Source organism: Haliaeetus albicilla, chromosome 4 (assembly GCF_947461875.1).
Source record: "Haliaeetus albicilla chromosome 4, bHalAlb1.1, whole genome shotgun sequence".
Lineage (NCBI taxonomy): Eukaryota > Metazoa > Chordata > Aves > Accipitriformes > Accipitridae > Haliaeetus > Haliaeetus albicilla.
Window position 1 is genome coordinate 7,897,757 of NC_091486.1, and position 25,726 is coordinate 7,923,482.

General features: G+C 38.0%; 1 long non-coding RNA gene across 1 annotated transcript in view; it reads right to left on the bottom strand.

Moving 5' to 3' along the window:
* LOC138685040 (uncharacterized) overlaps window positions 1–25,726 on the bottom strand; it is a 205,935-nt gene that overhangs the window by 119,476 nt on the left and 60,733 nt on the right. Inside the window, exon 3 of the long non-coding RNA XR_011324277.1 lies at window positions 22,562–22,681. This is a non-coding gene — a long non-coding RNA (uncharacterized lncRNA). The remainder of the gene's footprint in view (window positions 1–22,561; window positions 22,682–25,726) is intronic.

Consider the following 25,726-nt stretch of genomic DNA (forward strand, 5'->3'; position numbering starts at 1 on the left):
ACTGCAGACTGGGCCAAACTGGTGCCAGCCCTCAGCCAACAATCCCAGCCCAGAACTACGCTGGGCTGTGAGCAAGCAGCGCTTCCCTTCACCGTGAACAATGTGACAGTCCAGAGAACTGCCAGATAAACATCAGATCCAAACCTGCCAAAATAGGGATGTCTGGGTAGCCAGAAAGAACTTCCTATATTTCTACTAATTTTTTTTTTTCTTGCTGATTATTTTCTCTAGCCTCCTTCACTTTCTCTACACCTCAGCTTTGGTCCTCATCCGTAGCTGTTAAAATACACTTCCTTTATTTGTCTCCCTTGCACGGTTCCTTTCCCTTTACTTTCCACTGGGCAGACTCATGCTTCTAATGGAGCCTGCCTACTTTTTCCCTCTCAAAAAATCCAGCTATTTTTTCTTGCCCTCAAATTGTTCCTCAACTTGTATAACAACACCTGCCTTGTGTCTATCTTACCTGCTTGCTTCGTATGGTCCTTGAAGCATTTGAATTATGGTTGTGAGCATGATTATCATAATAAAAAGCATAAAAATAATAATAAAAGATGTTTTAATTGCTTATGTATTATTCCAACAGACCGAATGAAATGTTACTATCCTATGGTTGTGTTTTACTCCTAAAGAAGACCAGAGCTTGGACAATATGGATAAATGCAGACCCAGCTTGCAATTACAAAAAAAGCTGTCAATAACACTCCACAACTGTCACTTTTATCACCCAGCTCCCCCTCCCATAACACTACCTCATTCATAGCCACAGTAAGGTGCCAAATTGCTTTATTTCCAAAGCGTATGACTACATTTTTAAAAAGCTTTTGTGTGCAATATATTCTACAGTGCTTAGTCTCATTAATATTGCCTCAGCATGCATGGATTCATGACCAGCATCCTTATTTCATGTGGAGGCATCCTTTAAAGAAATTGAATGCTAGAGGGTCTATACATCAATGTTATGATGCTGTGTTTTTCATGAAATCTGTAAATAAGGTCAAAAGGATAGCGATATTCCAGATGACAGAATCCCTAATAGTTTTTGAGGAGCAGCCTGTTTCCCTCTAAAAAGTCAATTTGCTTTTGACCCACGCCTATTAAAAAGTGTACTTAGTATAACAGAGGCAAAGCTCAATTCCAGCAGTTTTCATGGCTTTGGGTAAATATTGTTAAGATGATGTATGCAAGACTAGCTGCCCTTAGCTAAAGAAGAAAGGTAATGAGAACTCTGGATCATTGTAAGTAGCATTGTTTGACTCTGTATTTCAGGGTCTCAAACATGATGAATTCATAACTAAGATAGTATGGCAAGAGAGAATAAACAGCAGCATTGGCCTTGTGAAAGCTGTAATTTAGAGAGCCAAGAATGCCATTCCTGTTGCTACACACAAAAATTTAAATAGCTTAGCTTCTTTCAAGACTTTGGACCCAATCCTGATTCCCTGGGAATCACTGACTTCAGTGAATGGAAGGTCGGACTCTATTTCACAATAGAAGGATTTGTAGTTTCTCCTCCCTGTTGCTGTCAGCAGCTAATCAGAGCCCATTACAGAAAAAGGCATTGAGCTTAGGTCAAAGGTATGAATGGGATCCAGGTCACTAGTGATTGAAAGTCACAACTGGGCAACTGAGAAGTAAATTGGGAGGTGAAACTAGTTCCTGGTGGACAGCTGTCCACTGTACAGAAATCACCACCATAACAAGAGTGGCAAAAAGGGAGAAACAAAAACTAATTCAAAAATAATGCAGAGGTGTGAAATAGAGAAGCAGATATATAGGGAAGCAAATGAGGCAGGCAAAACCAGAGCATAAAACCCAGTATAATTCATTATAGTTTATGACATAGTAGGGTTCTTGTTCATTTCTAATTCCAACATCCAATAGCAAGCAGATCAGATACTCAGGCCAATATCATTCTTTGTCTTAGTTAGAATACAGAAAACAAGAAGAATAAAACTAAACATGAACAAAAGTGAACAGAATTAAAGTGACCAGAAAAGGACAAAATTAATTAGATGACATTATTCATAACAAGAAGGACATAGCTCCACAGTCCATCACAGGCCTGGGCCTGCTTTCTCTCCCATTCTTATAAAGTTCCCTCTCTTCTGTCCCTGATGGACTTACATCCTGTAACTGTCCCCAAAGCACAGGACATTGGAACAACAGGCTAACAAAAAATGGTTAGCATTAATAACAAGAAAGGTTTGCATTTCTGTTAATGAATTCTCATGCATGGATCAGTTGGTCTATAGCAACTTTAGAAGTGGTTTCTTTCAAGAGACAAATGACCAGCCAGTGGACACTGAATCTGTAAATTATCTTAATCTACTTTTATTTACAGTTCCTTTTGACAGTTTTCAGTTTTCATTTTTTCCATCCTAGTCCAAAACCTCTTCCTCCTTAAAACTGAATTTAAGTCTTGTCTCTTTCTTTCCAGATTTTATCTCATGGCTCAGACTCTGTCTGTGAGCCTGTCCAAAACTGTTTACATTCCTTTTGTTCTGAGGTGCAGCCACATGTTCCAGGGACCATTCAGGTGGGGAACCCACCTGCTGGGTCTTGGAGCCAGTTTGACTAGCATTTCCTTTCCACACCAAAGAAGCCACATAATCACTTTGTCACTTTCATGGCACCTATTTTACTGCAAAGGACTTTCCCTTTAAGAGAACCCCCCCTAATTCCTTAATTGCTGTCTACTAAAGACCACTTGTTTTGCAGTACTGATTAGCTTTGGAGTTTATATAATCCTTTGGCAGAGGAAGTTTTTTATATGAAATGGGCAAAATTTGTTTTACAAGATAAACCTCTCCCCTCTGTCTTTGGCAGCAATATCTCATACTTGTCAGTGCAGTCAGCTGAGTCTATTACCACCAACACCAGCAAATGAATATGGTAGCCTAAGCTCAGTCCTCAGTGCACTATAGTAGAGAGAGGCACAGAGAGAATAGTTGACCTACAGAGAAACTATTAGTGACATTAGCAGAATTAGACACATTAGTGGCATCATTAAATCCCTCTGTTTTCAGTGGATTTCAGGATTCCCACTGTGACTTGACTATTCACCCATCCCTTGTTCCTAAGAATCATGTACATGTCTCAGGTTTTCATCCATGCCTACCATACACTAATTAAGTCTTATTATCTTAGCCTGTCTGCTAAGTAGTTTTACAAAAGAGACAGCAACTTTAGGCAGGGCCTGAAGATATCATCCCACTTTCATTCCTGTACGATTATTGCTGCGGTACACCATCATTAAGCAATTTTCCTACATAACTTTTTCCTACCTAATGTTTTCACTGTGTGGGATATGATGTAGCTTCATATCCAAGAAGGCCATAAAAGTGCCCATTCCACGACTGAGTCTTGAACCCACCTCCCTGGACACTTTCTGAATTTTAGCACTGTTGTGTAGTATCATCTCATTCATCACATTGTAGTTTATGTTTATTAGAGGAATATAGGAATTTGTCCTATTTAGGATACTACTTCCTGGAGAGTCTATGCCGGGCTGTTATCTGGCAGTCGTATCAGTTTTCATCATCTTCTGGGAGAGATTAACCATAGAGACAATTATAAAGAATAGTCTGTAACTTGTTAATGCTTTTATTAATTTGTAAGTATCAATAGCAAAGGAATTTTGGCAAATACAAGTTTAATCTTGTAAGAGTTTTTGCTGAAGTTAATATTCCCATGGAGTACAGGAATAATGAAGCAGTGTCTTCCAAAGTTATGGTGCTAAACAGAATCAAGAGACCTAAATTCTACTATCAGTTCCTCTGTCATATTTTGGATAATTTTCTCAAATAAAATAAAATAAATCACTTACTTGAGTCTCAGAGTGTGTTTAACACTCTTTCAGCACCTTTTAAAGTTCATGGGCATCTGCAGTTAAGGAGTACTAAACACTTCATTATAGGCTGATTGGAACAAACATGTCTGGGTGTCAAACTCTCAAGCTTTAATCAAAGCTTTGGATAAAAAGCTGTTACACAATTATTAAAGTAAAATGGAATTCTTTCAAAAAGCTTAATGTCTGATTGAGATGACTGGGTATTCAGCATTTTATCTGTAATCCAGTAAAATAAAAAAAGTCTTTAGTTTGTATGCCCTTTTTATGTTCTAACAAAAAAATATTTAAGTCTTTTCCTGATAGTAGTTCAGTCTTTGTTGGCATTTGGCATTAGATTTCCTAATGTATCTCTTGGAGCCCTTCCAAAGGAGAAAAGAAGGGGAGAGAGAGAGAAAGAAAGAAAGAGAGAAAGAAATTTTGATTTATGTTATTTTTTTTGTTTTAATCACTTCTCTCTAAAATAACACACAATGAACTACAGGCTTTCAATGGTAAATGCTGAAATATTATAAGCAGTTCAAATGGCTGTGGATTCTTCCCATCTGTCATGGGCTGCAACTGAGCACTATAACAGAAAAATGATATTAGTTTCAAACTAAAAATAAATCATCAAGCCAAGTCTGTATCTCTAATCCTACCTACACTGCCCTACCAGTGACCTTCCCATGGCCAGGACAAATCATATTCTATAGGGAATTTGTAAATTCATTCTTCATGCTAGCTCATTTCAGGTCTCCTTGTGGGGAAAAAAAAAAAATCTCAGATACCTCATACTGAACCCACCACATTTATGTTTCAGGCTTTGGCAATGTTAAGCTTCTCTCCATCACAGTCTAGCCAGACTACTTTCATATTTAAGATCTCTGAACTTGTCTACTAGGAGTTTATAAGGGCTAAGACATTAGGAGCTAATGCCTGTCCCTGAAGCATTCATGTAAACAGAGGGAAGAAGAACGGAATCTCACTTCAGACATGGATAACAAACAGGGAGATATCCTTTCACAGGTAAAAGAGTAAGTGCAAAGACAACTTCTGCTTGTGTTTAGCATCCTTTTCCAAGGCCTAAGCAGGTGCACTTACAGGAATAGTAAAAGTCACTGAATACCGTTACATGAGGCAAGATCAAAGCTGCTTCTCTTTTCCACACAATTGATTCAGGCCAAGCTAGATTCATTTTTTAAGTTAGATTCATCCAGCTATAATCTTCGTGTCAAATGACATCCATTATGTATAATCTTCATTCATAAATGAAAATGGTCTGATTAGTTCATGTATTACTTGTTTGAAAAAGCCAGCACTAAGCAAACCTAGCAATTGGAACCTATTGGTAGAAGAAAACAACAACTTCCTTCTCATTTTAAGAGAATCTCATCAATGGTCCAGAAAAGGGAAGTGAAAAAATGTTCCGCACAGTGGGTTATTAAATGAAAACAAAGTATTTATGCTATATTGCCTTGCTTTAAGATATGATTTTTAGAGTGGGAAACAACTAAAATTTCTCACTGATGACAACTAAAATCACATATATACAGAATAACAGAAAAAAACAGGCTTAAGGTACCTATTGTGCCTGAAAACAGAAGTGCCTGAAAGTACAGGCCTTTTTAAAAAAATTCTTTATGTGACAAGGTCCAAGGCCAAACAAGATGCTTGTGTTTGAATCTGTGAAAGAACTCAGGCTTCCCAGATCCACATCTTAAACAAATGATTTGCCTTTGTTTGCTTCTTCTGAAAATGCTAATTTGCACATACAAATTACTAGTGTGCACCTATGCCCATACATATTTATGGAAGCAAATTTAGAGATTTCTTTCCCGAAGTTAACTCATGAATCCACACTTATAAGAAAGTCTCCACACAAAAGATATGTTTCTGAATATAAAGAATCACAATTTCTAATCAGTTTCATTGATGTTCAGTGTTTCTGGTTACCATAGTAACCGGCACACACAATAAATGGTGTTTTGTTTAATCAGTCATGAGAAAGAAGTCTGGGCATGATGAATCAGACTGAATCAGAAATAGTTTCCTTTACTACCCTAATCAAAATAACTTCAATGTAACTATAGGACAATTCAAATCAGCAAGACAGGATCAGGCCATGAAATTCAGATCTCAGTCCTGTTTTCAAACACTCCTCTCAGAAGCTCAGATGAAAGTTTTACTTCTACTTCAAAGACAGGAGTTTATGTAGGATAGGATTTAGTTCAAGGTTCAGATTTTGTCTTGCCTATACTGTATGTAGTTTGCATCAGGCTGAAGTCCACCAGAGGCAATAGATGTTCAGAGCCAAAACCCTCAGAATAATTTCAGGCTCACATACTAACTGGAAAAAAATATATGTGAAAATAATTCTTTAATGCTAAATAGGGAAAATGTCCCAGACTTAATAACAACGCAAATAAAATTTCCTTACTCCTAGTTAATGCTTTAAGGCATTGATGGCTGGAGTCTGCTTTGCACCAGTGGAAAAGAAATATAATTAATACATACTTATACATTTTTAAAGAGAAAAACAAAAATCATGTAAACTAAAAGGAATTGAGGAAGAGGGGATTTTGTGACATAGCCACTCTTAGAAAACAAGTATAAAAGTGCCATTCACGTGGCTGGCCCTAAACCAATTGTAGACTTGAAAAGGATTACCTTTGATGTATAAAGATCAAAAAAACATTTTTTCAGGTAATAAGATCTCTCTCAGATGGATTTCAGTAATATGAACATGTTTTCCATAGCATGGTAATAAAAATAAAACAAAGCAATAAAACTACAACTAGGACTAAGTCAGTCACTCTTGAATTCTTAGTGGAAGGTCAAACAAATTTACATTTGGTGTTTATAGTTTTTAATGTAACAGTTTTACATAATGAAAAATTATAAAAGCAATGTGAGTAATATGACTTGAAATAATTTTGCGGCTGTGGTGACAACATAACAAGCTTGATCAAGAGGCCTGTGATGTAACCAGAACTGTAACAATTTTTTTCCAGAATGTCAGGTTTTAAAGGAGCTTTGGGAATGTGGGTGGAGAAGGAATATAACGTAAAACTTTTCTTTTTATCTGTTTTCAATTCCTGCTCAGGCTATACCATATACTTTATTCCCTTCTCTTTTTAATTGTACCATGTCTTTCTCTGATCTTCCCTCTTGAAGGTACTAAAAGCCCAATCCGAACAGTATCACAGCCATTGCTTTCATCACACTTTTACAAGTAACTAAATTTTTTTCAAAACAAAAAAAGCTTTTTTTTTCTAATTGGGTATTTCATCTTAGGATTTCCAAGTACTGCTAATTTCAGTATATTAGAGAATGTCTCACTGCAAACATTTTATACATAGGTAAGATAAAAACAGAGGCTCAGTGTGAGATAGTGGTAGAAGTAAGAATAAGACCCTGCGATTCTGACAATAAGAACCCTTTCTACCCATTGTGTAGAATCTTCCATAGTGGTTTATGAACTTCTAGGGCTCTTCTGTTCAAGGCAGGACAAGTGGAAGTGAGTGCTATCAAATGCTGTGCCAAAGCCAAGGACCAAGGAGAAATATAAATTGTGAAAATGATCGTGACTGACTACCAAAGTCACGTTCCTCATGGATGGCACCTTAGTAATTAGAGCACATTGAGCTGCTTTATTTTAACATATTTGTAACGGGTTGTTTCCAGTTATTATGAAAGACTATGCTCAGCCAGAAAAAATGGCAAACATTTGCTATTTTCTGTCTTTTGTTTAAATCCTGCTATGGCTCCCATTGGTATCAATAGTGTAAGTGCAGGGAAACACCTGTACGTTTACTCATTTCATTTCTTTTATCCAGTTCAGTTACAGAACCAGATTTCCACTGCAGTCTTTGCTTTTTACCTAATTTTCCATTTGACCTGGCAGAAGATCAAGAAGGTCAAATGATTTGCTTGGGGTCACATAATGAGTCAGAATCTTGAGCCCAGATTAAATCCGGGATACACCCTGGCTCCAGCACATGGGACTTGTCTACTCAGTAAACCGCACAAGTTCCAGCTGTTTTCCCTTCTCACATGAACTGAATATGAGGAAGTTTGTAAAGAATCTGTCTTAAGCAGAAATTCAGCCAGCAGCAGGCTTTCTGTAGGCAAATGCTGGATTTAAAATGGGGTTAAGTCAATATCCAGAACTGTGTGCTACCTAGTACTGTTCTTTTCATTTGTTATCCCCTTCAAATATCTGTCCCTTTTCTTTCTTGTGGTTATCCAAGAAATAAGGAAAGGGTTTTTTAAAATCTTTGTTATCACATGTAATCTCTGAAGACAGAAACAAACAAACAAAATATTTAACCACAGAACATTTCCTGCAGCCACTGGAGCTCATGCTTTTATTCATTCGGTACATGGAGAAGCTGCATCACTATTAGGTAAAATCATGACATAGGGGAAGCCTAATCTAGGCTTCTAGATTACAAACAAGACTCAGTGTTTCAAAAATCATCACAGATACAAATGAAAGTTCATGGCAGAGTTAGAGAGCTCACACAGGTTACTGAGGATTCCTGAAGGGAAAATTAAGAGTCTATATAATTTCTACTGTAGTAAGGTGGGAGCATTAGGAAATACCACTACAGTTTGAAGGTCTCAATTTCTTGAACATCTTGTCTGAGTCAATAAATTTGAGCTTTAATTAGGTAAGGGCTGAAACTTATCTTGCATGGGAGACCATTATAATACCAAAATAAAAGGAAGATAGGGAATCCAATGCTACTTTACCATCAATGCAAGTTCTGCAGCAGTCTAGAGAACTAAGGTATACTTTATGTAATTAATCAATTACAGTGTTATTAAACACTATTCCTAGTATGAATGCTGCTGAATACCTTTGGAAAAATATATATGTTACAACAGAACAGAAGAGGGACTCCTAATTTGTTCATCAGTGGTGTCAGCCTAGGTAACCATTTCAATGCTATACTGGTCACACCTCTATCACTATTTAATGTCTTACATGGCAATAGTGCCAGGTGGTCATGGAGAGGTTACAGACTCTCCCATCTGAGAACAACAATTTCTGTTATAAGATACAATAGTTACATGTATCCCATAACAGAATGCAAGTCTCACCAAGTCCTATCCACTAAAAATAGACAGATTTAAGCATTTGGTAAATTCTCCTTAAAAAGCCATCCAAATGCAAAGACCTAGAACACTTCAATACCTACCTACAAGCTGGCCTGTAGTCAGCCCTGAATTAATCAACCCTATCACCACCGTGATGTTCCTCTTACTAACAAAATCCCATGTCCACAAAGCAAACTGGTGGGGGACCATACTCAGAGAAGATGCACTCTCCTCTTGAGAAGGTACCCTGCATCCACACTGCAAGTATTGGTCTCTGCATGGTGCTTGGTGTGCAACTTAACCTTGGTTTCCATCAGTTGTGAAACCACTTCCTGCACGCCAGTAGTGCAGAGACTCTAGACTGCACCACTCAAGTACAGACACAGAAAACCCACAGCTAAAAACAATGCCTCCAGTGAACTAAACATAGATACACCCTGTGTGATCCTCCTCTAGGATCAGACCTGAGAGGCTGCTCTTTGTCACCTACCAACTAGATTATAACAATGCAGTACACTGAGTATGAAGGTCCTGACCCTCAGGAAATACTAACAATTCAAAATATAGCAATACATGTTCTCTGAAACACAGACTGTCACGAATGTTATTAAACATGTCCTACCTTGACATCCAGCAGAATGATGAATAAAGTTGAAGATCATTTATTTTAATCATATGGTGCTCCACAGTTTGCAGCAAGATGTAGAAATTATTTTATACACCTTTAGGGTAAAGACTGTGGTTGACAACTTCATTGCTTAGAAATTTCAGAACTTGATCATAATGATGACACTTACTCATCCATACTAGAATAAGAATATTCTGAATTGCTGGCACAGGCTTCCAGAATGAATTCCCTCAAGTAGGAAAATGTGCTGTCTTCTCCATGTTTATGTTGCACTTGTCTGACTTTACTTTCTCTAAAACAAAGAAAGATCACTGTGCATACCTATGTGAGTCTGCATATCTGTTTGTGTATGTGTGTGTGTATGGATATATGTTTGCATATTAAAAGCTTGACAGATTAAGTCACTGTGTGCACACTTTCTCCCAGGGAACACGCTGAGAGAGAAAATGAGCCTTGCATAACAGACACAAGGCACCTGGCTTAATGGATGGTGGGAAGGGCCTCCAGGGGTGAGCGTAATACCCGAGTCTCTCTAGAACAAACCACCACCACTTCCACTCATGGACAATTCTAACATCTGCCACCAACACACTCTCTTTTAAAAGTTAGAAGATAAAATTCAACCTTATAATGTCTTATAAGTTCACACAAACAAAATGAACTCATAGGAAAGCTGTTGGAGTTTAAAAGTTATGAATATAAAAATATAAAACTCAGATTGGAGGCTGACAATGGCCAACTCAAAGATGCACAAAGCTCTCAATCATATAATATGAATATGAAATTGTATTGGTTTTATGTGGCAAGGTTTTGGTAGCGGGGGGGGTTACAGGGGTGGCTCCTGTAAGAAGCTGCTGGAAGCTTCCCCTGTGTTCGAGAGAGAGCGAGCCTATACCAGCTGGCTCTAAGATGGACCTGCCGCCGGCCAAGGCCGAGCCAATCAGTGATAGTGGTAACGCCTCTGTGATAACATTTTTAAGAAGGAAAAAAAAAGTTGGGAGGCAGAAAACAGCCACCGGAGAGAGGAGTGAGAACATGTAAGAGAAACAAGCCTGCGGACACCAAGGTCAGTGCAGAAGGAGGGGGAGGAGATGCTCCAGGCGCCGGAGCGAAGATTCCCCTGCAGCCCGTGGTGAAGACCCTGGTGAGGCAGGCTGTCCCCCTGCAGTCCAGGGAGGTCCATGGTGGGGCAGATATCCACCTGCAGCCCGTGGAGGACCCCACGCCGGAGCAGGTGGGTTCCTGAAGGAGGCTGTGACCCCGTGGGAACCCTGCGCTGGAGCAGGTTCCTGGCAGGACCTGCGGATCTGTGGAGAGAGGAGCCCACGGAGCAGGTTTTCTGGCAGGACTTGTGACCCCGTGGGGGACCCACGCTGGAGCAGTCTGTGCCTGAAGGACTGCACACCGTGGAAAGGACCCATGCTGGAGCAGTTCGTGAAGAACTGCAGCCCGTGGGAATGGCCCACGTTGGAGAAAGTTCGTGGAGGACTGTCTCCCGTGGGTGGGACCCCACGTTGGAGCAGGGGAAGAGTGTGATGAGCCCTTGCCCTGAGGAGGTGAAGCGGCAGAAAATAACATGTGATGACCGTAAACCCCATCCCTGTCCCCCTTGTGCCGCTGGGGGGGCTTGGTGGAGAAATCCGGGAGTGAAGTTGTGCCCGGGAAGAAGGGAGGGGTGGAGGGAAGGTGTTCTGAGATTTCGTTTTATTTCTCATTTACCTTACTCTGGCTGATTTGTAATAAAAAGTGAGCTAATTTTCCCTAAGCTGAGTCTGTTTTGCCCGTGATGGTAATTAGTGAATGATCTCTCCTGTCCTTATCTCGACCCGCAAGTTTTTTGTTATATTTTTCTCTCCCCTGTCCAGCTGAGGATGCGGGAGTGATAGAACGGCTTTGGTGGGCACCTGGCGTCCAGCCAGGGTCAACCCATCACAGAAATAAGAGAAAATGTTAATTTTCTGATTCTCCTCATGGTCATATGTGACCCAGTTATTTCCATGAGTACTACTTGCACTCTCAGTGCAACATTGGCTTTGACAGACTGAATTTGTCTGAGCTGAAACTCACATCATATTATTATCTATCAGATAAATTCATTTTTTAAAAAACACATGAGAGACAAGTACACCGATTAGGACATACTTTGTATTGGCAATGAATATCTCAGATATGAAGAAGGTATACACATTTTGCTCAGGCAAAATAGTTGTCCTGTTTGCCAAAGACAGACAGCTCCTTAGCTGTGATCAGAAACCCTAAATGGACAGAAAATTCAGTAGAAATTATTCTTATTACATTGCTGTAGCTTAAATGTAATTTCAATGCACTTAAGGGCCATTTTACATTGTTAGAGCTCTGCAAAGGTTCCTTAATTGTAAATAAAAGCAACACCTAAATGCTCCAAATGCTTTTTCTTTTTAAATTAGTAATCATCTCTTCTGAGGAGCTAATTAATCAAGCAACACAGAACAGATGAATATGTACTTTCTTTTGCTGCAGAATAAACACTCTTCAGATTTAACAAAAGTTATTCCGAATTCATGCTGAATCAGAAAAGGAAGAGCAAATCAGTTTTGATTGGACTTCGTATGCTTACAGTGTTGCTAACTCTCAGGATTTTATTGCACCTAATGTACCACTTCATGTTTTCCTTCAGGCCCCAGCTGATGTAATTCTGGGTCAGCATGTGATCTTTCTGGAGGAAAGCTTGCCAGTGTGACTTGGGTGTATCCTGAAGACACGAAAACAAGAAGTCAAAGAAAAAGAACTTCGTAAGTATGGTAGCTTCAAATTCTCATGATTTAAGCAAATCTCATGATGCTTTGAAGGCTGACTTACAGACAAGGGAGGAGAAGCTTACACTTGCGGTTGGCAATGCTACAGTTATTATAGAAATAATAGCATCAGAAAGCTACTTTAAGAAAATCTAGCACTCACAGCCAATGGAAAGGCAAAGTACCTTGCCTTCCAGAACCCCCAGAATGCACAAAGGGAACAAACCTCCAGATGACCCCTTGTGGGGACCCTTTCTGTAAAACGCCATCTGACCTGGCATTTTCACTCTTGCAGAAATGGATCTGGGGCTCACACTGGCCCAACAGAGTCATCCTCACAGAAACTGTGGAGTTTCATTTTGAGTCAGGACACACCATTTCCTATTTCCTGATAAAATCTCTCTTGGAAGCCCTAGATTTCAGGATCATGTGGAAGCAAGGTTGTCCCTCCACTCTCCCTTCCTCTTCCAGATAGAGGGGTAATACATATACACAGGTGGACATACTTACTTACAGAGTACACAATTAGACCCAAGTGATTACTATTTCACCCAGGATTTTATACACAGAGTACCCTTTGCCTCCAAATGAAATTTTCATTATTAATGTATTTTTGTATCAGGCTCACAAAATTCAATAGGAGTTTTGTCTGAAGAAGTTTTCAGTTGTCCTTTAAGTGGAATAACATAAGTATTTTTAAGTGGCCAAGTTGTGCATCACGAAACAAGAATTGTAAATAAGGAAGTACTTTGACTAGTGCAGAAGATTGATACAGCACCTGACAGCTTTCATTACGTAAATCTAATTTATTTCAGCAAACAAGTGACTGGAATCATGCATCATTTCTGAACGAGCTGACCCTCAGGTTTACATGGTTGGCTGATACGGGTTTAAAAACAGGAAGCTCCAGCTGTAACATGAGTGACCCAGACAGCAAAAAGCTAGACACCAAACTAAATTGGAAGGCAGGAAGTCAAAGTTCATGCTCATACCACAAACAATACAAAAATAATAAAGTTCCTCTGAGATACATTTGGCAAAGCCAAATGTCATTGTGAGGCATAAAATATAAAAGAACTGATAATATAAATGTTTATAGAAAAACAGAGCAAAGAATTGTTGATAAATTGCCAGTGTTCCAATCAAATGTTCCAAAGAGCTAACCCATCTGCATACATTTTCATAAACACTATATGTACACTATAAACTGAACACTAACTCTAACAGGATGCCTAACTCCCCGAGGTTCTGTTAACTAGTCCATTCAGAAGCCCTGGGTTTTAATTATCTTTATTCTTTGGTTTCCTAAACCCTGATTTTAGTTCCCTCTCAGCTCCTGGATACCGCTGGAGCCCCTGCTCCATTAGGCACTTTTTTCTGGTCCTCTGACACTCTCTTGTAAAGCACTTTTTACCTCTCTAGGGACCTGCTTTTCAGCACTTTTGATCTCTAGAATCTTCCACGGGCTCACAGCAAGCCTTTACAGCCCACATCCAGAAACATCACATCCTGTTTGCATGGGAGCTCCCCAATGATTTCCCCAGTAACTATACTTGGTCTGTTGCTGTTATTTTCTGGGGACACCATTTCTACAAAAACTGTATAGAGACAAATATATTTGCCTACAGCTGAGTGAAGTTTTCCTTTTAGGGACAGAGTAAGCTGGTACAGAAGAAAGTGTTAGCTCTGCAATCAGGAATAATGCCACTGAAGCAAATGAGTCCTGAGAGATTTACATCTGAGCAGCTGGTGGTTGCCAGAGCCATGATCTAGATCTACACAGATCCCTAAAAGCAGGAGCTTGATTCTGCACCAGGGCTGCAGCAGTTACATTCAAATTTTCCTAATTCCACTCTGCAGGAAATAAGGGAAGTTTTTCATTTAATTTCATGTACCTTTTATTTCTCTGGGAATATAATTCATCCCTAGACTCCTGACAAACTAATCTGTCTAATCACCAGCTATGTATTCCAGCTTCATTTTATGACTCCTCTGCATCCTTGTGTTCTGTAATCAACTTCCATTTGCTATGATCTGTCCCATAGCCTTGCGCTCAAAAACTTGGAAGGTAGTATCTGCCTCTGCCTCTCCGAGAATAACTATTATCCCCATTATATCTGTAGAGAAAAAAGGGTTAATATCGACTGCACCCTATATATCCTATATAAAATACTTCTTTCTCTGCAGAACTAAAGGCACCATAGTCTGCAGACAAAATTTTCTGAGAAAGTAAGATTTTCTTTGTCACACATCCGCAATAGATCACAGCTGATCTAATACTTTATTTTACCACACAAACAACATCGGTATTTTCCACAAATCTTGCTCAGAGGACTTTTTCTCTGAAGTTCCTTTTTCATCTTGTTTGCCTTTTTGCTTTCCAACTTCTCCTGTTTATTCCCTTGCCTTCTTTATTGCAATGAATCTCAAAAAATATTATACCCTGTTAAAAGAGTGGCAATCTTTCTAAAATTCTGAACCAAGTCAATGCTCAGTTTACACATGCACTAATGACCTACTGAAGCCAAGGGGGCTTCAGCACATGCACACACAATATGTCTTGTTGAATTCATTTTTATTTAAGCATGTGGATAAACCATTTTAAATTGCAACATAAGAGAAAAGGAAAACTTAAACAGCAAAGACTGAAATAAAATACAGGACTTCTAAAAAGTTTCCTTTCTATTGAATACCTCATTTCATCTTAGTTTGGGCAATTTCTGTATAAAAGAAAAAAAAAAAAGATTTTAACATTTGAAACCCTAGAAAAGTACTGTTATTTCACCTGACAGCTACCAATACTGCAAACCACATGAATCCAGAAGCTTTCCAAAAGGTCTCTTTCTGCTAATAGTTACTGGATTAGACAGAGGCCATTATCACATGCCACCACCACTATTAACAATTGTATTCACAATAGATGTCAAAGCACTTCAAGGAAATGCAAAAACTACAAAAATAATGAGTGAAGTTCCCTTTGTCGTCAATATTTTGTAAATGAAAAATTAAGAGGCCCATAGGATAGGGTCTGCACTTTGAAGATAATCTAGCATTTTGCATTCTGAAACTTTGTATCTTGTATCTTTGTAATTTTAAAATGATGGACCTATTCTTCAAGGCAATTTTACTGCCACCATTTACTATTAATTTTGCTAGGACAACTACTGAACCACATTGTTCTGTGATGCAATAGCGTGGCAGAGAAACAGCCAGTTTAAAGCATGAGATAAACTTGTACCTGCGTGTACATTGACCTGTAGTGAAAATAGAGATGTGCAAATCTCTGAAAACAAAACACAGTATTCTTAAGTTGGATATTCAAAGACTAGCAATCATTTTAAAGCTGCAAGTGCTCAGGCTGAGCTTAAAATGTGAAACAAACTGAAGATCTAGGGACAGAATTTTGTTCTCCCAGGTTATCACTACCCTTGTTGCACAGTATTAAGGTAAATTAATATGCTGGAAAATATCTCAGTAAAGTATTCAGTGCAACTTAGTTTATCCTAATTAAATGCTAGCTTTGTATTCTTCAAAAAATGTAATTAGTAGAGCTTCTATGGTTCCAGTAAAACTTTGCTGATATATTTACAGTGCTTTAAAACTTTCTTCGACACAATCCACTTAAGGTAAAAAAGTCTACAATCTTGGGGGGGGAAATGAAAATAATTGTCAAAATGGATAAATGGATTTAATGACAGGTTTATTTTTACTTTAAGTTTGGTGTTTTTACATTTTGCAACCTAAATTGTGACACAGCTTCAATTTGTTTCCTCACTCAAGTAATTTAAGTTGCAATACTGTTTCCTGAATTTGCAATTTCAATTTGCTCATTCTTTGCCTCAGACTCATCTTTCCTCTTCATAGTGAAGGTTTACAGAACCAGTGAAATATGCCTTATCTGTGTCCCAGATTAGATCAGTGAGAATTAATACAGAATGTTCCTACCTTACCTGATTTTGCATAAAGAGATTAGAAGTGTTTAGGAAGGGAAGATTATTATTATCCTCTGTGTTTAATTGTGATGATAGGTTACTAAACATCACTTCAGGAAAAAAAGCTTTTTGCTAGATAAATTAGGAATTCTAATTCTATTCTAGTGTTTTCAGCATTTTCTAATCATGATTTTGTAACTCTAGAGATCTGTATGTGCTAAGTGCATAGGACATATAACTCGAAGGTAAACATTGTATCAACATTACACTGCAAAGAGTCTTCATTCAGTACTGATAGGTACACAGATAGTAGATTCCAAATCTATTAAAGTTGTCTTAGAGGTTTGTGGTCATTATGTGTATGTCGTGGTTTAACCCCAGCCAGCAACTAAGCACCACGCAGCCGCTCACTCACTCCCCCCCCATCCAGTGGGATGGGGGAGAAAATCAGGAAAAGAAGTAAAACTCCTGGGTTGAGATAAGAACGATTTAATAGAATAGAAAAGAAGAGACTAATAATGATAATGATAACACTAATAAAATGACAACAGTAGTAATAAAAGGATTGAAATGTACAAATGATGCACAGGGCAATTGCTCACCACCCGCCGACCGACACCCAGCCAGTCCCCAAGTGGTGAATCCCTGCCCCCCCCTTCCCAGTTCCTAAACTAGATGGGACGTCCCATGGTATGGAATACACTGTTGGCCAGTTTGGGTCAGGTGCCCTGGCTGGGCATGAGAAGCTGAAAAATCCTTGACTGTAGTCTAAACACTACTGAGCAACAACTGAAAACATCAGTGTTATCAACATTCTTCACATCCTGAACTCAAAACATAGCACTGTACCAGCTACTAGGAAGACAGTTAACTACATCCCAGCTGAAACCAGGACAGTATAGTACTCTATATGAATATAAATATTTGATTTCCTTTCATACACTAGCAGGATGGGTTAGAGATAATTCAGTATTATTATATAGTTAAGGGCAGACTTTTACAAATACAGATACACACTAAGATACCACATACAGATAGTTACATCATATAGTATGATTTATTATCTATCCTCAAGCATTCACCTACAGTATGGTTTGTTATTTATCCATATACATGCACGTGTATTTACATACATTTACTTTAGGCCATTGGTGGCTGTCAGCTTTTGTGATATTTCAAAAAAGAAATGAACGTTATTTTGCTATCTCTAATGTACAAACTATCAAAACAAATCCCATCTTAACAGCAAGTTCAGTGTGTGCAGCAGACAACTCTGTCAGCCACTTGCAGTTACTTCTCGCTGTAGGCCTTGGGCCACTCAGTGGCAAGAAAATGTCACCTACCCCACTATTTCTACCTCAACACCCACATTCTGGTATCTGCAAACTCATGTAAGAAAGCTCTTGCCCCAGTCCTGTTGTAGTTGCACTTCTGTGATACAGCACAGTTCCCATGCAGGACAGTGCTAACAGGGTAGACAGCCCCTTTTGAGATTCTTAAGGAAAATCACATGTTTTTTTCTACAAGCCAGCATGATTTGAACCCAGCACCTTCAAACAATAAAAACATGCCTGTCCATCACTTGACCAAATGGAGCAACTCAATAACTAGCAGATGTGCAAACAAGCTCTTAGTGCATTTTACAGGTATGTTCCTCAGTCTCTCGAAATGCTGCTCTCCATGAACTAGGACCACAGCAGTTCTACTACATGTAGCTTGAAGAATAGTCTCAGGCAAAATGTAAATCTTTATAGTAGAAAAAAGGGATTTGCAAGAGGCCAGCTATAGATTTGCGTACTCAAAATAATGGCAATAGGTACTTCTCCGTGCACTGAACAACAAAAGTTCAAGTTTTTGATGTGCATCTGTATAAATCATGATGAAAATAAAAACTGATGGCATTTTTAATGAATTGAGCATCTTTGTCCAAATTTTCCTTACATAAAATGAATAAACAGCCAAATGCATATATGCACAGCTGTATTTTTTGAAGTTTGTGACCTCAAACAGCCTTCCGTATTTTATTTCTCTTTGCATCCTTCCCCATAATGAAACTGTGTAAACATTCAAAAACTAATCTCTGTTAACTACAGAAAACAGCAAAGTTCTTGCTTCTGCTGTTCTACCTGAAATGGAACAGACTATTCCTGAGCATACATACAGCACAAAGCACACTTCACAGCTGGCTTCAAATCCCAGCAAAACCACTCAGAAAACAGAGAGAATAAGCTGAAATGTGAAGTACTAACTATTTAGCAACAATGCTTAGACAACAGCAGCAGTATGTTGTTTTGCTCTGATTTGAGACTGAAATGCTTTCAGTAGACAGAGTTTGGAGTTGCTCTTTTTCAATGACAGGGAGAAGAATTTTTATAAGTTATTAAATCAGAAGAGCTAAGCTCCCCAGGAACATAGGACAAGATCAGATGTGTCCAACAACTCCTCTTCACATGTGCTCTATCCATCAAAGGAAGAGGAGGCCCAACCTGCCAAGCAAATGTTTTATATTGAGCTGGAGGGTTCCAAATGTCTCACAACAGTGTCAGATAAACAAAAGGAGACAGGAGAAGGTGACAGGGAAGCTCTCACTCAAGTGTTGCTTCTGTTTCGAAGATGAGTGACAGACAAAGAATTTTTCCCCATTTAACAACAAAAAGAAATCTCAGACTACTCAAGCTAGACAACTATGCGAAATATCAGTGTTGTCCAAAATCCTTTCTAAGGTAAAGTATACAAATATATTTTGGGTGTAAAGAGAAACCCAATCAAAATACCATAAATTATGCTTCCAGCAGTAACTTTTAATAAGAAAACCAATACCACAGTTAAGAACATTTCAATAATTTAATTAAATATTAAACTTTACCGACCACAGAGATTGCCCTCTTATCAATTTAATTTCTTTTCTGCTAGAAATAGTTGTATCAGATAGTTATTGATTGGCCAATGGTAATTTGGAGCACATTTAATAAATGTAATAAATATACTTTTAGTTTCATGAAACTTTACTATGAAAACAGATCTCCCCAGAAGAAGTGTGAGATGGCAAAATTAAAGAACAAGTGACAACTGGCAGAATATCCATCTTTTCCTGTGATCAATATTGAATTACGATACAGTTGAATAGCTGAAACTGCTGCCTGCTTTACAACACTTATAACTGCTTAAAAGCACCAGCCAGGGCCTGTCTCACCCCCCATGATGAGGGAGTGGGACAGGCTGGGGGACAGCCGGGGACACCCCAGAACACGAGGCAAGTGTGCGGTGGAGGTAAAGGCCGAGGCCAGGCTGGGACATCAGCCCACGAGCGGGCCCAGCTCAGCAATGCCCACGGCCAGGCAGGACAGGGCCATGGTGGGACTGGAGGCGGGCACCTTACAGCATTACCAATGCAAGGACTGGTGGCCCCGGGCAGGCTGAAATGGGGTCCCATGCCATGGGTGGGGTGGCAGAGGTCCCATGGAGGCTGGTAAGGGCCATTAAGGGCTACTAGTGCCCCCTGTACCCTGACACTAAGTCGGTAATACCTGTCTGCTGAAATAAAAAACACAGTAATGTTCACTTCCGACAACAAATTTCTATGGTGAAGAGGAGTCAGCAGAGGACAGGCATAACCGTTATGAGAAGATCTGTTTCGATAGATCTACAGACTGGCATTGGGAAAGTTGCTACACGCATTTCCATCTTTGTTTTTTTGAATTTTAAGTGAATGGATTAAGGGAGAAGTCAAGCTGAGCAGACCCCACAGCCCCATCAGAACCTGGGCATAAATGGGAACCCTAAAAGCTGAAGTGAAAGGAATCAAAAAGCTGTTTAATGTATCACTGAACAAATAAACTTGCTGCTTTTGATGGGTATAACAGTTTTCCCAATTTAAAAAATATCCCTAGCACTTGCCTACTATTTTAACTCTACTTACTTCAGTAAAGTTACTGGGCAAATGTTCTTGCTCTGTAAATCAGCAAATTTCCCCCTCTACTAAAACTGAGATTTCACAGTCAATTTAAGCTGATCTAAGACTGCACTGCTCCCGAACAGGGCAATCCAACTTCCTTTTATCCCCAGCTGAGTGTTCCCACCACTTCCCTTGTGCGGGCTCTACAGATCATACAGCCAAAGGATAAACAAGATCAGCTCACTGATCCTACTGAAAACTAACACTGAAAATATTTAGTTTTCAGCCAGTTTCTGAAGAGTTGAAAACACCCCTTTCTGTGACAATCTACAGTTAACCCTCACATAAATTGTTTGTGAAACTTCAGCAGTAGAGTGAAAGTGAATTGAAAAAAAAAATTATTAATAACTGAGCAAGAAGTGACATAGTACCAAAAACCTGGCAGTCTGTTACAGGCAATTACAGTATTTTAAAAAAACAATTTTTACTCCAGTTTAGAAAACCCCCTAGTCTACACAGATCTTAACGTACAAGAAGTGAACAGTTAAAATGAAACAAATTACAGTAAAACACTCATTTTGAGAAATGTATTTCAAATCTACAAATACTTAGCTCACATGAGAAACATAATCCAAGGAGAAAATCATAATTAAAATGTTGTAATTTTCCTTTTCGTTTGTCTTTACTATTTTTCTTACTTGGTTGTTTTAAATTTTTATGCATTTTTAACCTGGCATTGGCATTTTTAATTAGTAATTTTTTTCATCAGATATTTTTTGCTAACCCTGCTTGTAAAGCAATTAGGAAGAACTTCTTTCCCCTTTTCCAGTCTTCCGTGTTTGTTAGATTTTATCTGTGTGGTATTGTGATAATAAGCATACTGTTCCTTTCTGATGTTTATTTCTTGCTGCTTCTGGTTTTATCTATCATCTAATGTGTGTTGTAACACGAGAAAGTGTACCTTTTATGGCAGCTAAAGATACAGCAATAGAATAATGTGGAAAAAATAGGTTGCTCTAATTAACTTATACCATTATCAAGAGTTTTAATGTTTACATTAGAGAACAGACAGGTAATATGGATAACTAATATAATCCTAGATAAAAATATATTCATTAATAATATCAGAATACTTGGCTGAGTTCTGAAATTCCAAAAAACATCAAGCTCATAAGTGTAATCACTGGTTTTGGCCCTCTTCTGATGTTTGCATTTTATAAACACACACTTTTTTAATCTAAATATAGTGCTTGTAAAGATGGTAACCCATCTGATGAGGTCTATATGCAGGTGGAATCCCCCGAAAAGAGTTACTAAGAGTTTTCAAGTCTCCACATGCAGTCAACAGTAAATTAAGGGCATCTACGAAGTCTGCTAAAACAAGATTTTTATTGCAGTCATAATTTTCATGATGCAGGCATACAAATTAAGACAAGTGAATGTCTTTATTATAGGACTTGTGAAAAACAATCAAACAGTAACATTTGATTCATACAGACCTAAACTCAATTTGAATTTGGGACTTAAAAGCCTTAGACAATCTCTCTCATTACTAATCTCTGTAATATTTGACTTCTTAATGTGTTATTCTTTTGTAGTGTTATTATTAACTGGATTATTAACGATTCCGTGTATGTGTAGCTTTACCTCCGTGCACTGATTTGTATTTTTAATACCTTAGCACCCATTCACACATTAAAAAAATCAGCCAGTATGTAGAGATTATATATAGTTGTATGCACAGAGCAGCAGATAAGAGAGTGGTTCACCATCAGTAGGAGTTGATGGTACCCTCCCAAATCAACAGCTGGGGCAAAAAAAAAATTACTTTCTTAAGAATGGGCAACAGTCATCTTCACACAAACAGGTTAAATTATTAAAAATGACATGAGCCTCCTTTTAGGTTGATTATGGCCAGACTGGGGTTCTTGGAGATTACTCAGTGACTCAGTAAACTCATTAAATGTGACAAGATGCTAAAACACTAATGGTTTCTATTCTGACCTTTTCTACTCTTTATCTTTTTGTCTGTTTTTTTAATCATGTAACCTCTTAGGGAAGGAAATATTGCCTTCTTTTATGTTGGGAAATTGCCCAGAACATTGCAGACACTACCCAAACAAAGAGTAACTATAATAATAACAAAAAGAGGAGGAGGAGGTTTACTTGAGCCCATACCAGCAGTCCCCTAAAGACTCCTATCAAACTCAATGGAATTGTGACCTGGCTTATTGCTTAAGTAAAATTGCCCATAGTTAATTGCACCAATATAATTAATGCTATCAAAATTTACAACAGAAAGGATGCATTGCTATGCAATCAAGAGATAAATGAACTTATTTTTGGAGACAGTCACATATGATAGTTAACGCAGCCACTTAAAAATATATAAATACATACCTTTCATGTTGTCCTGAGATGGAGTTAAAGAGACCTAGAGTTTCCTGTCAGTTCTGCTCCTGAATTCATAATCTTCAATATGACACTGTTAGGTAAATCTCTGTGCCTCCATCTCATAATCTGTTAAACAAATAAAACGCTACGTAAGAGTTCAATACCATTAATACAGTTTTTCTCTACTGAATAAGGTCTCAAAGCAAAACCTTTCCCTTTGATCTTGTTTGCTGCAACATGCCCTCTGCCAGTCCTCAACAACACATTTTAAGTAATGTATAATAAAAAGGTCAATGTAATGAAATAAACTCTGCAAATACCTCATTTTCCCTAGATTTAATTATGATTAATCTTCTCTACCGTGATAACATTTTTTAACCTTTATAATTTTACAAAGTGCTTGTACCAGATTCTGTTAGTCCCTCATATTTCATGCTATGTAGTTCCATTTATCCCCCATCTATGAAATATAGTGCAAGCATGACAATTCATATTTTAGAAACTTGCAGTATTACACAAGGAACACTGCCTTCCTGTATCATTAATACCAACATTATGATTCAGACCCATGGCTTCTAACTCTTTCTTTTAGATTAATTTATTGCAGTAATAAACCAATTTCTTTGCTTGCTTCTAGTATTTTATATAACAGTGTAAAGATTTTAAAAGCGTATTATCAAGACTCCCATTATCCTTAAAATTCTGTTAATACTTCCATGGTCTTACGTATGTGATTTTGCCATCAGCTATGAAAATGTCAGCCTTGTGACTACTGGTGGGGCACCCCACTGAGATTTGTTTGATTTTTGTTGATCCTTATGGGTATTCAGTATATCAGATAGTAAAACACTCTTTTGTATAGTTACCAGAATCTCTCCTCCTTAATTAAGAGGGATCTTGCTATATGTTACCTAGAAAATGCATATTATAAAAGAACATAGTCTCTACAGAAAAAAGAAACTGTAAGTATATATACAAAGAGAGAATATGTGTTAAATAAGCAACTGCTATAGAAAACACTGTCATAAATCAGCAAGTAGATGCAATGGTATCTTTGGTCAAGGCTGTATCTGGAGCTCTGTCAGTGGTCTGTGGATCAGTCTCACCTCCTGCTATCCATAGAACTTTTCTTGGGGAAAACTGTTCTCATAGTTCAGCACTTTAGTGTGTTTTTGGTTTAAGTCCTGGGAAAAAGATTTAACTCCACATGACTGTTTCCCACAAGCCAGCTTTCAGTTTCATTTCTGACTTTGTACAGTACTGGTAACCAAATATTAAAAATTGACATAAACTGAGTGAAAGTTCATTTGTTGTATTTCATAGTTTTCTCACTGAAAAATGCTAAAATTCAAGCATGTCTCAGATAATATAATACTAATATTAACAATTCTAAATGCCCATATGCAGAAAATTTGAGAACAAGTTTCTCACATCAGATCAAAATCACTGAAAGCTTCTCCACTTCAGTTGGCACTGGTTCAGACTATGATATGCATGGATTTGAGCTTTTGAAATATCATTTTTTGTTACAAATTGTGACCTTATAGGACAATCAAGACTGGTAGCATTAATGATAGTAATAAATTCTGAAGCCTTTAGTTAAGAAAATATAGTTGAAACCAGAATTACTCACTTTGTGTTGAGCATGTTCAGTGGCAATTTTGCCTTAGTAAAGCTATCAAAAGTGGCTTAAAAAGCTGATTTTAAAAATGGAAGAAATCAGTGGAGTTTTATTCCCCAAAAGCCTCTTTAAATAGACGGCTTGATTAAGTGAAAGTTAGTTAATGACTGCAAAAAATATCTTTCAAGAAAATACCAAGTCCATAATGAAATAACTTGGCAAGATCCCGAGAAATTTAACCTGCAGAAAACTCAAACAAAAGCCTATGGATAGATCAAGATTTCTCAATCACTCCAATAGCACAGAAAACAGAAGCAAAACTACTAGTGAAGGAGACATTTCAAGGGCACCTGCACCTCTTCTTTACCATTAAGCTAGAGGATTATTGGGGTTTTTTTGACAAACATTTGAAAATGTGTATTTTACCAATGACTTCTAAGACAAGAAAAAAATGTGTTCAGTTTACAGTGTACAGGCCATTTGGCTACCAGGGAATAATGTTGCTTTTCTTGGTAGCCTATTTGGCTCGACACATTAGCAATTTAAGGACTGTTTGTAATTGTGCATCTGTGGACGCAATTACAGTTGCTCTTTGGGATAAGTTCTGGGGAAATGTCCTGGCAAAGAGACTGCAGGACTAGTTTAGAAATGAAATTTTAAAATGCAGATCAAGAACTGGAAACAGGTTTTCAAACTAACTAAATTATTCTGTAGCACTGTGAAACTTGTGTTAAAGGATATTTATAAGCACAATACAACGCAAATACAAATAATGCATTTCTATTAAGATAAAGCTATTCCACAGATACAAGTATAAAATCACATGCCCCTAAAAAAACTAGCTCCAGTTCCTGGGACTTCATCCCCTAGGCATACTCTCTTTGAGCACAGCTAATTCATAGAAGACTGTACTTCTTTGCATTGCTTTAATGTTTAAGGCTGTTGCAAACAACCAAATTAAATATATTTGCACCAAAAATGTGTTAAAAACAATTCTAAGGTTGTAAATCCAAGCATTCAAAATTTACAAAATGCCAGAAAATGGAAGAAGTCTAGAAAATAAAGATTGCTCATCATACTGGATTTGTTTCTAATGCCATCCTCCCATCCATTGTACTGCACTCCTATCCATAAAAAAAAAAATAATCTAAGATTGATGGGAACATCTATAACCTCAAGGTCATCATACAGAAATGCCATTATGTGGAACCTTGTGAAAATGTTGTCAGCAGTATCTCTGCTGTACTCTATAGCTGGCATTTCAGCCTGTCCCTTCTGCAATTAATAGTCACAGTAATAAGATTTTGAAGTTTAAATCTCTTTAAAGGAGAAAACCTGCTTTTTCATCCCATTCTCAAAGTGTACAATATGATTGGCAAAGTATCAGGAATAATAAGACAACTGGTTGACGTAAACCCCAGGAGGAACAGAGCAGCTTTTGTTCTGAGCTCTCATCAAAATCTTGGAAATCTTGCAATAGGAAATGTTGCTGGAATGTAGGTTCTTATTCAGAGTTCTTACATGTTAGGCCTGCAATATCTGAAATCTCT